This window comes from Protopterus annectens, chromosome 1.part2 (genome assembly GCF_019279795.1).
Source record: "Protopterus annectens isolate FY-2018-M chromosome 1.part2, PAN1.0, whole genome shotgun sequence".
Taxonomy (NCBI): Eukaryota; Metazoa; Chordata; order Ceratodontiformes; family Protopteridae; genus Protopterus; species Protopterus annectens.
In genome coordinates this window covers 832,125,404-832,141,521 of record NC_056727.1, presented here as the reverse complement: position 1 = coordinate 832,141,521, position 16,118 = coordinate 832,125,404, and the positions used below count along the sequence as shown (strand labels likewise).

The window sequence follows — 16,118 nt, the reverse complement described above, 5'->3', positions numbered from 1 at the left end:
TAGATAAGCTTAACTATAAACCCCTATGTCACTAGATGGGTTGCAAACTGGCTCAAGGACAGAACCCACATGGTTAGAATTGCTGGAGCCATGTCAGACTCCAAACCAGTTACAAGTGGTGTCCCACAAGGCTCAGTCCTGGGACCTCTCTTGTTCGGTATATATTTCTCGGAGGTACAGGCTAACACGGAAGGACTGTGGCTGACCAAGTTCGCAGATGACTGCAAACTGGGTGCCATAATAGACTCTCCAGCCGACACAAGCATCCTACAAAAGGGCCTCATAGAAACAGACAACTGGTGCCAGAGCCATGGCCTCAAGCTAAACACCAAAATGTGTATAGTCATCCCCTTTGGAAAAACAAAGTGCCCACAAATTATCACATAGGTGGTAATCCATTAAGTACGGAAGAAGTAATTAGGGACCTGGGTACCCAAGTTGATAGCAACCTCTCATTTGACAAACACGTGGCCAAAGTGGTTAGAAAAACATTTTATATAGCCCACCTAATCATGAAGGGATTCACATCTAGATCAGGGGAGGTCATCGTGCCTCTTTACTCATCCCTCATCAAGCCCATAATTGAGTACAATGCCCCTTTTGGGATGTACCTTACCAGACACCTGCAGCAATTGGGAAGACCCCAAAAGTACCTCACCAAGAGGATCAAAGGGCTCAAACAGATGCCATATGCTGCCCTGTTAAAGAAACTCCAGCTCTACTCAGTGGCATACCGCCTGCTCAGAGGCGATCTGTGCTTGACGTATAAAGCCATGTCCAACCTGGAATTAATGGACATGCTGCACCTCAGAAAATCCAAATCCCATCGAGCTACGCGCTCGAGAGACTTGAACCTCAGCACTGAAATAAATAGGACATGCTGGAGGGACAGATTCATAACCCAGAAGCTCCCTTCATTTTGGAATAAAATCCCAGTCCAGGTTAGGCAGAGTCCCTCATTGACTCTCTTCAAGAGGAATCTTGTTGAGTGGATGGGAGATTGTAGGTTTACCCCAGGTATCACTTCTGTGTCACTGTTAGACAGAGGCAGAGTATACTAATCTTGAAAAAGGGCATAGCAAAATTCATTTAAAATGGGTGGCGAAAGCCAAACACATTCTGGCTAGGCTTATAAATGCCCTAGGGCAGATAGCCTAGTATGAACCTATGAACCTATGGGTAGACACAAATTTTCACCAGGGTTATTATGTATAGCCCCACTCAGTTAGGGAGGTCGGCACTATTAAGTACTTGAAATAGTGTGATTAGAACTTGCTTGTCTACTTAAAGTTGTATTTGGCTAGACATTTTATGGTCCTCTGTGATTGTTTGCCTTGTATTGCTCCTATGGTTCCATGCTCCTCACTAATGAACTCCAGCTATGGGAGGGTCTGAGTCCTGTCAGCCAATACCCATAAAGTAGTAGCAGGTCATAGTTACTTAGTAGCACCCCCATCCCAGTCACAGGTGGATGGTCATCCCAACAAATTGTCTATTTCTGCACCACAAGATTCCTTTCTCTACCTTCTGGGATGTAATCCCTCACCCAGTCTGTGTTGACAGCTGTGTGTTATTGTGTCCTTCAGCACCTGTGCACATGCTTATGACTGTGATTTACTATACCATCCATTCTGTGTAGTATATTTAAAGAGGTCTTTTGCAGTGTGACCCAGCAGTGCATGGGAGAATATTACGCTGTCAAACTTTTAAAAGTTTAAACATCATATGGTCGACATCATATGATCGAACTTTTAAAAGTTTGAACGTTTCAACGCAGATCTCAGTACAGTGCGGAATGGGAAGAGTTCCCTTTCCTGCACTGTAATGTGATCTCGGAGTTGGTATATTTAAAGAATGGGGGGTGTGGGGGTGCAGAGGGGGTTTGCCCCCTTTATTAAGTGGTCAGGTAAGTTTTTTTGTGCTGTTGTTTTTTTTTAGGTTTTTGAATTTTTAAAAGTTCGATCATATGGCTTCGACCATATTACGTTCAAACTTTCAACAATTTGATAACATAATATGAACCCGCCGTGCATTGTTTAGCATAGCCTGACATTAACACAGCATGGATCATGTTTGATCTATGTGTCACTGCAGTACCATTAGCTGCTTGTCATAGCCCATTGTTCTGGATTGTATGCTGCTTCCTGCTTACTCCACTGTGTTTTGTTCGGCATGTGCTTTTTCATCTTCCATTTCACTGGCCCTTACAAATGTTGTCACAGAAGCCTCTGTGCCTGTGGTATGTAGGCCTTGCTTTGACACAGCTGTACTTTAGGGCTTTCCCGCTTGTTTTCTCAATGTCATATTGTGTGGAATGGCACAGGCCATAACCAGCTTGCAGGCTATGGCAAGGGAGTAGTAGTGTCTCCCCAGATGTATTGAGGCACAGAATGCATGTCTTCTTCAGACCAGGTACACTTTCAGTGATGTTGCACATCCACATTTGCCATGTTGTATTGGAAAACAGCAACACACTCTGGATTACATACTGGTATTATAAGCAAAGGCTGAAGGGTTTATCTACCATTACCTGCAACACACAACGGTCATATCATTGGGGGAGGTTAGTGCAATATGTGCACACCATTTGTAGCTGTACACATATGTGCAGCAAATTGTGCCTGCAGTTCACTAGATCTCCTTCTGTATAAGTGTCTTGCTGGAAACTGGGAAATAAATGGCATGTATGCCATATGTGAGAGTCATGGAAGCTACTTGGCTGCTGTACAGGCAATCTTATCTGATGATGTTTTTTCCTCCATTACTAATAGTAATTTGATCATTAGACACTAATAACTGTCAAGACTTTTGTGAGTGTTGCCATGTCAATTATTTGTTCTGTGTAGCTGCCAAGTAAAATGCTTTCTTAGTTACTTTGAAAAATGGATACTATGAACATTTTGCTTCTACTTTTTTCACTTTACCCCAGCACAGATTGCTTTAACATCTGCCAACAACTCTAGAAAACAATATAGGGTAAGGGATTAAGACCACAAACATTTACATATGAACACTCTTCTGGAAAAGTACCTGTGGTCTCAAGTTTTCCCATATACTATAAGTAATCCTTCTTTACCTCATGTATTTTTCTGTTTGATGCAGACATCTTTGAACCCTCTGTACTACTATGGCCCAACCACCCTCAATTTGAAATAGCATTACCTTACATCAGCTATGGATTGCCCACAAATTCTAGCTAGCATTCAAGTTCCTTATCCCTCTTCCTGTCCTTATTCTTCATCTCCACTCATACATGCCTCTGCAAATCAGTGGGCAGGACAGTGACTGTAATCTGGAGTTTAGTTTTGACCTCTAGTCATTGCATTTGAGGAGAGTGCATGTTCTTTGTGTGTGTGTGTGTGTGTGTGTGTGTGTGTGTGTGTGTGTGTGTGTGTGTGTGTGCGCACGCGCGCACTCACACGCATGTGTGCATGTGCATGCTGGGGAGAAGGGGTCTACAGGTATCCTGTTTTCTTCCCACCTTCCAAAACATGTATTTGTCATTGATTGTCTGCCTTGGCCACCCATAATAGCTTGAAAGAATCCACAGTATACCTGTCCAGTTTAGTTGACAAATACATTAAAATTAAATATTTTATATCCTCTTTTATTTTATTTGTGTGCCAGAGCATTTGATTGTTTCTTGCCTCCATTCCCTTCACTGGTTTCGTAATTCTGTATTGCTTGCTTCTTGCCAGTCTTAAATTCCTTTTTCTGTAAAGCTGCCAGAACTGCAGACAGGGTCCTATACATGGCATTTATAATCTTTTTCCATCTTTGTCATCCCTAAGACCATCCATTCTAATTTGTGTATTTTTTCCAGGATTCCCTCAAGCAAAGTGCACAACATGGTGTCCGAAGTCTGTTCTCATCCAGTTCAACCTTTGGGTTATTGGATCTGATTGGCTACAACCACAGTGCCTTAAAGAAGCTTTGGATTCTGGGCTACTTCCCTACCCATAATTCCCTCAGTTACCCCAGATCTCACTTAATGCTGGATCTAGAAGGACGTGGTCTTCAAGGGTTCTGACTTTTTATTAAGATAAGTGACTTGTGGTAGTTTTCTGGGGTATCTGTGATGCCTTATTTTTGCCTGTCACCTGTATCTTATTTCTAATTCTTCTTCGATATTACAAAAAGTTTATGTACTAGTAGCTAGTTCTTCATGATAATAATGGTTGAACAGTTGTAAGTATTATTTTTCTTTCTTTCCTATTGAAGCAAATTATCTAGTGTAAAATTTCAACGGCTTGAACCCTTTCTTTTGTTTGTCAGCAAGTACTGTTCTTATTTTGGTCTTTGTTAAACAAGGTCACTTCATCCATCCATCCACAGCCCCTTTTTTTCATTTTTGTCATGGGGTCGGGATGTCACACAACAGTGATAATCAGGTAGAGCCAAGGTTTACACTGCAAGGTGACTAGCCCTACTGCGGTAGATCTTCCATGCCGTACACTTGCATACACACTTGCACCTAGCCATTTTAGAGTGTCCACTCCACCTATTGTATGTCTTTGGAATGTGAGAGTAAACTTGAGCACCTGGAGGGAAACCCCCGCATACACAGGGAGGACACGCAGATCCCTCACAGAAGGCACCTCAGTTGAGAATCGAACCAGGGAACCTCTTGCTGTGAGGCGACAACACTATCCACTGCGCCAGTGTGCCTCCCTCTACACGGACATGGTCACTAGCTTCAAGAAATGTTTGGCCTGATAACATATGATCCCAATGCAGGACCCTTCACTCTTTTTGTGTTTACTCCCTAAGGGTGTCATGCATAAATGCTGATTGTGAGGCATGTGCCATTTGTGGTGCTAGAGGGCTTCAGGATAGAGGGGGGCAAGTTGGATGTTCTACATATTGATCACTGCTCCAGCAGCATTACGGGTTATATTGCCAAAGATATAACAGCAGGCCAGCTTCCATTCCTGTCAAGGATATATAACAGCCAGCCACCTTCCAGAGCTTTAGGCTACCTCCCACACACTCAAACTTCAAGCAGCTCAAGCTGAGCTAACTAAAACCAAGTTTAGGCGAGAAGCCCTTCAGAGCTGTACTGCCGCAGAACAGAACGCTCCTCTGATGCTTGTGAGGATCGACAGTCAACTTGTGCTTTCTTTAGCTGGCCAAATAAGTTCCATATGGAGAAAAAAACTTCCTTTTTTTTTTTTACTGATGTTTTATTACTTTTCTCATCAGGAAAGTTACTTTAAAGCTTGGAGTGTTGTGTTTTAATGGATTGTCTCAACACTGGAATTCACTTAAACAGAGCACTCATAGTTTCTGTCAGTCTAAAACTAATGTTACCTAAATGATAAAATGTTTTCTGAGAAGATATTGTGTTTATTTTTCTTTTGTGGGGTCGTCATAGTGTTTAAGTGTTTTTTTTCCTGTCAAAAAAGTAACTTTTGTGGACTGGTAGTTTTACTGGCGTTATTGCTTGTTTTCTCCAGGATGAAGACACCATTTTTTACTTGACCGTGGAAGAGATTGTCAGTGTCATGGTCGGCCCTTCTTCCATCCACAAAAAGAAAAGGTTAAGCAAAACAGTCTTTGCCACCACAGCAGGCTAGCAATTTCCCCTTAGCCGCAGCTGGGTGACTCTGCTGTAGCCATTTGTTATACCTCAGACTACTCAGCTTTTACACTGAATCCCTCTAGTGTAGCACTTACACCCAGTATGGACTGGGGGTTAGCTGCATCCTCTGCAGCTCTTGAGGTCTCCTCAGTGGGAGCCACTCTTGTTGGTACTGGGAGAAGGAACAGGAAAGGTTTCCGTGTTGTGTCAGAATGCTATGTCCATCCCTGGGGAAGCTGCAGCTGCCAGTTAGTAACATAGTTGGCCCAGTTTTTCCGGTCAAAAGAAAAGAGAAAACCAAACATGTATATACTACTCCTCAAATGTCTTTGGATAGGTGTAGTTTACTGGTACTGGCTCAGGGTTTGATTTAGGTTAGTGATCCTTCTTGTAGAGTAGTTTCTGGTAAAAGAGGGATTTATGTAAATGAAAATAAACCCTGTTAACATAATTTTAGTTGCAAACATTATACATTAGAAACCATGTTGACATAATTTTAGTTGCAAACATTATACATCACTTATAATCTATCCAGTCATTGTCAGTCAAACATTACATAACTTATTCAAATCCTGCCTTCTTTTAAACCTTATTCCTCTTCTGCATGTACTGTTCTCACAATTCCCATTTTTTCTATGTAATTTGCTCCTACCCTTTTCTAAAGATCCCAATTCCAGTTGTTTTATCTCTGTTACTATATTTACTACTTCAAGGACATTGGCTTAGACTTTGACTTTCATCTTCTAGTAAATCATTTCCTTAGTTACACCAATTTGCTCACCCCGTATCTCTGCCATAGTAGGCCACAGGGAATCTTTAAAGTCTGCCAACTCATTACATTCCCAGAAAATATGTTCCCAATCACCTCTTTCTTCCCCATCACACCACCAACATTAGCTGTCTACCGGAGGAAAAATTCTTTGGAGCCTACTTGGGGTATAAAAATACCTATGTAAACACTTCCAAGCAAAGGTCCTAAATCTTCAAGACTTTGTTACATATTTCGAAGACATACATATAGTACCCCCATTGTTTTTTTTTGTGTGAATTGCTTATCCATTCTCTCTCCCCAATCCTTTCTAAGCTCTGTGATTGAGTCTTATAGTTATCAGGCAATATTTATGTGCTGTACTACTTACTCCTTTTTTAATAGCAGCTTCTGTTCTAGTTTCTACTAAAAACTCTACCAGTGCTGGTGTTTTGCTTAGGATCCCCCTATTTCTTTCTTTGCCTATACTCTGACATCAGCCCTTGATAGGGAACGCAATCTCTAGCCTGCAGTCCAAATAAATTCTTAGCATCTTCCCGATGTCCTTCATGGATGCATCTGCAGTCATAACAACTGGGTTGTCCTGTCGTCAGGCAGCCCTTCGGTCGGCCGGATTCCAAAGTCTGGGTCCGGCTTCGGCTGATGTCGCACTTCACCCGACGTCATCTCTGCTGGTCTTCGGGTATAAAGGCATCAGCCGACGCCATTTTCCTCAGTCTTTCTTGCCGCGTGGCGCCCGAAGCAGAAGCTGTTCGCAAGTGCCGGTCGGTCAGATCCAGAGATTACTACTACCGAATACTACTCAAGACTTCTAAAAGCTAAGTACCCCGTTGGGGACTCTTTCTTGCCTCAGCCGATGTCAGAAAAAGTCAATAACTGTTTAACTTGTGGGAAACAAATACCTCATAAAGATTTCCACTCTTACTGTCTGCCTTGCTTAGGCCCAGACCACGACGTAGCAGCCTGTACGGCCTGTGCTTCCTTCAACCGACGAACGCTAAGGCGTCGGTCGGAGTTTGCTGAACAGTTTTTCGGCTCAGACTTTGCGTACATTATGCCGTCGGATCCTCCGACTACCCAAATTGTTAAAAAACGCAAGGAAAAAGACCGACACTCGCGGCCCGCGGTTTCGGCCGAAACCACGGTCAAGCAAGCCGCGAGTGTCTCGGTTTCGGCCGAAACCGAGAAAACTGCTCAATCTTCAGCCGAATCCATGACTACTACTGAGGCTCCCGCTACTTTACTTGAATCGGCCTCAGAAATTTTGCCTACAACTGTGGCTTCTAGTGAGTTATCTGACACCATCCCTTTGGATGTCTCTACCCCAGCACGTGGTGCTGCAAGACCCCCTGCAGCCATGTCTATCAAGGCCTTTGCCAGGGCTAAAGCAGCCAAATCTACTAAGTCAGTGCCTGTTAAACCTCCCCACAGGCCCACTTCCAGTTCACAAATGCTTAGTCTGGCAGAAGATTTAATATCTTTAATTAGGGGATCCCAATCTCACCCAGACAGGGCCTCTCAGCCACCAGAAAAGAGACCTAGGACAGAGCCCCCCGAGCCAGTGTCCTCTGATGATTCTGTGGATGACTCCGACATTGCAGAACAACCAGAGGATCCTTTTTCTACTTATGAAGACTCTGATGCTGAAGAATCCATTCCAGCTGCCTCTCCACCAGAGGAATTTTCCTTTGGTGAAACCTTACATGCTATGAGAGAGCAATTCCAATGGCAGGGACAAGATTTCTCAGATTCAAGAAAAAGGCTTAGGACTTTTCTGCACTTACCACAACATAGGCCCTTAGCTATCCCTCCTGTTTTGCCTGTTGTGGATGATGCATTTAATGATGTCTGCACTGCTCCTGATTCTTTACCTCCAGCCCCTGCCAAACTGATAGATTTTACAGGGTGCCAGACACTCATCACCACCTATACAAGGCCCCACTGGCGGACCCCGAAACTATTTCCCAGGGGCCTAAGGCAGTAGCCTCGACCACTACAAAAAACCCTATACCTTCAGAAAGGGAATCCAGGTCTTTAGACAGATGGGGCAAAAAAGTTTACACTTCTGCTACTCTCTCAGCTAGAGCTTTAAACTGTCAGTTTCACATGATACAATACCAAGAGTTTATGCTTGATCAGTTAACTAAAAAGCTATCCTCTGATGACTCTATAGATAAGAAATATGTATTAGAAATGGTAAATAACATACAACAGGTTAGTAACCATTCCTTAAAATGTGGCTATGATGCACTGGAGGCTTCATTTAGATCAGCCATGACTGGCACAGTGATAAGAAGACATGCATGGTTGAAAGAGCAGGTCTTACCGGATCATGTTAAAGCTAAGCTATTAGATGCTCCTATGGATAAGGCCAGTTTATTTGGTGCACCTGCCCAGCAGGTAATGAAGAAAATGGAAGAAAAGGCAAAATCTGTACAAACAGTTAAAGATTTCTTACAGGTTCAGCCCCCAAGGTTTAGCAGGAACTGGCCTGCCAAAAATTGGTCCTTTCCTGACTCCACAAGATCCCAAAGGGGCAGGAATAGATGTTCCAGAGGCAGAAATCAATCCAGAGGAGGTGCCTACAGAGGACGACAGTGGCAAGGTAATAACAGAGGCACAGACACAACCACTACCACTGCAACAGGACAATCACAGTGACTTGACTCTAACTCCGCCTACCAGGGAGCAAATAGCAGCACCATTAGGTGGAAAGTTAGCCTTATTTTCGAAAAATTGGCACTATATCACAAAAGACAAGTGCATTTTACAAACCATAGACCAAGGATACCGGTTCCACTTCCACACTTTACCAGTCAAAAGAGGAATGCCAAACCTGCCTCCAAATCAAAAAATAGAAGCTCTACAGCAGATAATGCAATTAACAAACATGAGAGCTGTGGAAAGAGTACCAATAACAGAACAGGGCAAAGGATTCTACTCCAGACTATTCCTAGTTCCAAGAAAAGAAAAAAGTTGGAGACCTATTCTCGACCTGTCCATCTTAAACACATATATCATTGTCCCAAAATTCAAAATGCTGACCCTACAGCAACTTCTTCCCATGCTGGGCAAGGAGTGTTGGCTGGTAACTCTAGATCTCAAGGAGGCATACCTGCACGTCCCCATTCGACCAAATTGCAGAAGATACCTCAGATTTCTTGCAGGATCAGAGCATTATCAATTCTAAGCATTGCCCTTTGGCTTATCTACTGCACCCAGAGTATTCACAAAATGCCTGGCATCAGTAATCGCCCACTGCAGACTACAGGGAATCCAAATTTATCCATACCTGGACGACTGCCTGCTACAAGCGGACAACAAAAGCAAGCTGACAACAGATTTACAAAGGGTCATTTACTTGCTACAAGCCCTGGGATACACAGTCAATTTACAAAAGTCAAGGCTGATACCATCCCAAACAAGGACATTCTTGGGCGCGGAACTGGACACAGTAAAACAAATGGCATTCCTAACTGCAGAAAAACAAAAAGAACTTCCTCTTTACTTCTTGGCATTAACAAAACAGAACAAGCTAACAGCAAGAAAAGTTCTGCAGGCCTTGGGCTTCATGGCATCATGCATAATCTTGGTCCCACATGCCAGACTGCATATGAGAAAACTACAGTGGTACCTAAAGAATTTATGGTCCCAACACAGGCACAGCCTAGAAGCAGAAATACCACTACTCCCATGCCTAAAACAGGAGTTCCTATGGTGGGCTCAAGCATGCCAGTCAAACCCAGGCCTACCCTTCCACAACTTTCGAGCAAGCCAAACCATCACAACAGACGCCTCAGACCTAGGATGGGGCACACATGCTGGACAAATGCGTACAAGGATTGTGGACTCAGGACCAGCTACACCTGCACATCAACCAAAAGAAATGCTGGCAGTAAAACTGGCAATCCAAAAATTCAGACCATTTCTCAAAGAAGGCCATTTGATGATAAGGACAGACAACACCACAGTCATGTGGTACATCAACAAGCAGGGAGGCACTCATTCATACCCCTATGCAGAATGACTTTGGACCTTTGGAACCTGGCACTCAGCTACAACATCCAGTTACAGGCAATATTTGTACCGGGAAAGGAGAACACACTAGCAGACATGTTAAGCAGAACCACCTCGGATGCTCACGAATGGATGCTACACCCGGACATCTTCAAGACCATCACAAAGAAATGGGGAATGCCACAGATAGATCTATTCGCTTCCCCTCTCAATCACCAGCTCAAAAAATTCTGCACAAGGACATTCCACCCACTTGCATGGAAGGTGGATTCGCTCTCCTTCAGCTGGAAAGGTCTGACAGCATATGCATTTCCACCCCTTCCCTTGATACACAGGGTATTACTAAAAATCAAGGAGGAACGTCCAAGGATAATCCTGATAGCTCCGAACTGGCCAAGACAACACTGGTACCCATTGCTGAGGAGCATGTCTCGGGAGAAAATGTGGTCAATACCCCTGATGCCTTTGATGTTAACTCAGAACAACTACAGCATCATGCATCCAAACCTAAAAACTTTGCAACTGACTGCATGGAACATCACATAGCAGCAACTAATCCAGATCTTTCCCAAAGGGTTAAAGACATTATCCTTGAAGCCCGCAGACCTTCAACAAGAAGGAACTATGCAGGAAAATGGAAAAGGTTTGCCATTTGAAGTGCTGAAAGAGGAAAAGATGTGTCGAATATAGATATTGCTAACATTCTGGAGTATTTGGCAGAGCTTCTACATACAGGCCTGTCCTATTCCTCCATCAAGATACATGCATCAGCTATTTCAGCAGAATACAGCTTTGATCCACCTGTCTTTTCACATCCTCTACTCAGGCAGTTCCTCAGAGGGATCAAGAATGTAAAACCTCCTAGGAAACCACCATTGCCAGCATGGGACTTGAACTTTGTGCTAGAAAAGTTGACACTCCCTCCTTTTGAACCAGCAGCAACAGCAGATCTGCAGCACCTGTCATGGAAAACTGCTTTCCTACTGGCAATTACCTCAGCAAGGAGGGTTTCTGAACTTCAGGCCCTAATGGCAGTACAACCCTTCCTAATCTTCCACCAAGATAGGGTGTCCATGAGAACTAATCCTACATTTATGCCTAAGATGGTATCCAGAGTATCTTTAAACCAGGCAATCCACCTACCAACCTTCTTCCCCAATCCACAAAACAGAGGGGAAAGAATGCTGCATACCTTGGATGTACGTAGACAGCTACGCTACTACCTGGACAGAACCAAAAGTAACAGAAAAACTGACCAGCTTTTTGTAGCCTATGCAACAGGAAGGGAAGGAAAAGCAATTTCCAAACAGACAATCTCCAAATGGATAGGAAATTGCATACGATTCTGTTACTCCTTCCATGGAAAACCAATTCCACAGAACATAAGGCCTCATTCTACAAGGGCAACAGCCACTACCACAGCCTTCTTACGAGGAGTGGCAACCAAGGACATTATTGAGGCGGCTACTTGGACCTCCGTGCATACATTTGCCAAGCATTATAATTTACCTCTGTATTCCAGATCCCGAGCAGGGTTTGCCACTGCTGTACTGCAAGGGATCCTAACCACACCATAATTTTTTCTTCCTCCTCCCCTAGTTGGCTATGGTATTCTACCCAGTTGTTATGACTGCAGATGCATCCATGAAGGACATAGTACAGTTTTGTACCTACCATAAATGTAGATGTCCGAACTGGATAGCATCTGCAGTCAGGATTACCCTCCCTCCTTCCCCTCTGTGGTACTTCTAGGGTATTTACCCTCCTAATAGCTAGCTGGTGGGGGGAGTCTCTTATGGTGTATTTGTTTGTATATATGTACATACATGCTTATTTTTTGTGTTTGCCTTCTATCTTTTGGAAACATTGGCATTTATCCAAAATTTAGCCTTCCAAGAGGGCAACTGGCATCTGGGGCAAGAAACACTGAGGAAAATGGCGTCGGCTGATGCCTTTATACCCGAAGACCAGCAGAGATGACGTCGGGTGAAGTGCGACATCAGCCGAAGCCGGACCCAGACTTTGGAATCCGGCCGACCGAAGGGCTGCCTGACGACAGGACAACCCAGTTGTTATGACTGCAGATGCTATCCAGTTCGGACATCTACATTTATGGTAGGTACAAAACTGTACTTTCTATTACCTTTCCCTCTCTAATTATTACTCCCAGTACCTTGGTTATTTTGCCAGTTTTCTCCAGTAAATTCCAGCCCACTCTTGCTTATTGTCTCTATCCCTAATTACAGTCTTCCCTTCTGGCAGAATCTCCTTTCTCCATTCCTATGTTGGCTTAGTTCTTAGAATAATTTCTGCTACTTTATGAATATAATAATTTGATGTTGTCAATTTTCTTTAATTCCTCAATGTATGGATTTGGATATGACCTGCTGATCCGACTCTGCTATTTCTCTCGTCTGTCGTCACCAACAAGCACTCTTGAGCTCCTTTCCTACCCATAATACACCACGTTAAACTCCCCTCAGATCTCATTTGCTGCTTTCGCAATTAGACATGGTGGACTGCTTCTCTTGAGCAATTTGGTTAAGATAAGTAAAATTTCTTCAAAACTTTGTCCGTAAACACTAACGTTTAATCTGTTTGTGTTAGATATTTATTTTTTTTAGAGTTTTTCTGCTACTGTTACTAAGTTTTTTTCCCTTTGTACACTAGCTAGCGTATTTGATGCTACCATCATTGGTAGGCCTTTCTTACCCCCCTTATCCTTTCCAACAATGGTATTTTACCTCTGTAATTTGTCATTTTTTCCCCTTCTGTTATATATTTAAAAAAGTCTGTTACCTTACATTTGCTGGTTTTTCTGCTTACTGTTGTCAGCTGTAATGTTTTATTGGTGTTCTTTCCAGTTTTCTTGTATAATTTTCTTACATTTTGTCTGACGGAAGAAGATTCAAGAAATGTGACAGATGTGAGCATAAAATGCCTTTCTCAGATGCCCACACTCTGTTTGTCTATTGTTTAGGTGCAGAATATCTAGTTCAGGAGTGTGATATTTGTTGTGGTTTTAATCCACAGGCTTTAACTGAGAGGAAAAATAAATTAATATTAAAGGGTATGTTGCCAACTCCATTCTCTGATGCTTTATCTGGAGTTCAACCTCCTAAAGTGAAAGCTAGGGACCCTTCAAAATAGTAGCCGCACATTCACTTTCAAAGGTTTGTTTTAAATTATAACCAGTTTTAAAAACAAAAGATGGTGACGGTCCTAGAATTTGATAAGGATGACCTCTGACTATGATGACATTAAAGTTGAACTAGCTAATATTGCTAGAATGTTAATTTCCAGGGCTTACCACAAATCGTTAGTTTTAGACACTGTGGAGTATGTGTTGTCCCAATAGGGAGTTCTGTATAAACCCCTTTTGGGAACTATCACAACGCCACGTCTCTCTCAGGACAGGTTTGAGAGGGCTTTAATTTTGCAATATGGTCCATATGCTAAGGAGGTTTCAAATTTTTTTGTAATAGTTGTGGTTTGCTTAGAGGTAACCCTGAAGTTTATCAAATTTTAGGACCTTCCATGTCTTTTGTTTTTAAAATTGGTTATAATTTAAAGCAAACCTTTGAAAGTGAATGTACAACTACTATTCCTAGGGCAAAAAGTATTTCAACATCAAAATGTGGCTGTTGTGGACAATGCATTTATATTTTAGAGGACAATTTCTTTATTTTGGACAATATCTTGCACTCTAAAGTGAATTTTTATTAAAGGGAACTGTCTTTCTAAAGGAGTGATTTATTTGAACAAGTGCACAAATTGTCCAGCATTTTATGTTGGTAAAACAGATAGAGCACTTGGGTCTTGTTTAAACACCTTAAGAACAGTTCCCAATGTACTGTATTTAAGTTTGGAATTATAGATAATGTTAAAGGTCAGTTCCAGGGGTGGTGATTCTAAAACTATATTAGAGGTTAGGGAAACTAGATGGCGACTTATTTGCCACACCCACCCCTGGTATCAATGATAGCATTTCTTTGCAACCAATTCTTAAATTAAGGGCTAACAAATTTTAATTGTGGTTATTTTTTACATATTTTCTTTTACGCATTTTATATTGATTTTTATTCGATGGCTTGGGTCTTTTGGGTTATATGTTTTCTAAGCAGTCACTTTAAGTATTTTATTATTGAACTAATTTTTTGATTGGGTGTACTATTTAAAACTTTTATTATGTATTTCTGATGAAGTCCAACTTCTGCAGGATGAAAGTGCTTAATCAAATCACTGTTTATCTAAATAAAAGGTTTTTATTTTATTTGGAGTGCTTTTAGCTTAATTAGAAGTCCTTATGTTTGGAGCAATACTTTTTTATTTTTATTTTTACAAGTTGGCTACTCTGCTATTGCTAGACTTGTTTTTTATTACTTGCTTCTTAGTGTTTCCAGCCAAATATGGACACATTTGATGACATTCCTTCTCTGTTTTCACCCTTTTATTGTGATGAATTCAGTTGGATGCACTCCAAAGTACAAATTTTAAAAGGAGAACCTACGCGGCTAATAGACCTGTTTAGCCAATCAGGTTGTTCATCCACCAAATCCCGGAAGCGAGGTGATGTATTCAAGTGAACACCTAATGCGGAACTGAACGGTTTGTCTTCAACAGCTGGAAGCATGGACAGTCACTTATTTTTTTCTCAATGAAGGAATCATTCAGTCCTAGTGGATTCAGGTAATAAAGATTTGGCAGGCTTTAGAAACTCCGAAACTGATTCTGAGTGACCTGGAGCCAAACCTAAAGGTACAGTACTGAAATGAGCTTATGATGCTGCTGTTGGTACCAAAAAGACTTTTAATGATTTTAAACCAGTTTGTCATAGTCACAATTGTGGTCGCAACGGTTCTCCTGGTGTTAGTAACGAAATGGACAATATTAATAAGATTAGGTTTTCGTCAAAAATAGCACTTTTGGACTGGATACGTTTGGAAAAGAACTGGAGTTTGGTGTTAATAACCTCGGTTGACCGCAAGACTGATTTTACACTTAAAGATTTGATTTTGACATTTGAAAAGAAACTTTTTAAGGTTAAGGATTTGCAAATGGACAATGTCTACTGATCTAAATAAATGTTTGAAACTAAAAATAGTTCCCCAAGGGTTGCGAATATCTAAATACCCTTTGGGTTTAGATTACAATGAAGGCATGCTTAGTGAGTTTAATCAACTGTTTGACATGTTTGGATTTGAGTTAATAAGGTTGAGTATTAAATTTAATGATACAGTTTTAAGTCAGTTATTACCATTGATAAGTTAAATGCGGACATTGCAGATGATTTGATTTTTCATCAATGGGAAGGTTTTTACCAAAAGCAGTTTAGGATAGTTGACAATAAATGTAGTAAATTGTACGAAAGGAAGGTCAAAAAGTTAGAGGGACTTGGATCAGTACTCTAGAAATGAAGCTTATTTAGTTAAAAAACCTCTTGAGAGTGGTAATGATGATGTTCATGGTGCATCTGATTACACACAAAGGAGAGTACAGAAACTTTTTTATCAAAGAAGTTCCCCTACAGCCAGCGGTGGGGTCAACAATTTTCCAAACATTTAGTTCAAAAGAAATATACATCTTACAAAACACAGGAATCAAATTATTTCGGGAAATACAGTCAGCAAAATCGAGTAAAAGTTAACACTTCTAATGATTTTCATATTTGTAACTATACTGATACTCAGATTACTGACACACATTTTCCCCCTTTTTCTAAGGGTTTGAAATTTGTTCCCTCAAAACGTT

At 41.7% G+C, this 16,118-nt stretch overlaps 1 protein-coding gene across 2 annotated transcripts in view; it reads left to right on the top strand.

Annotated features, from left to right (window-relative positions):
• LGALS8 (galectin 8) overlaps window positions 1-16,118 on the top strand; it is an 892,437-nt gene that overhangs the window by 570,571 nt on the left and 305,748 nt on the right. The gene's annotated exons all lie outside the window — the stretch shown is intronic.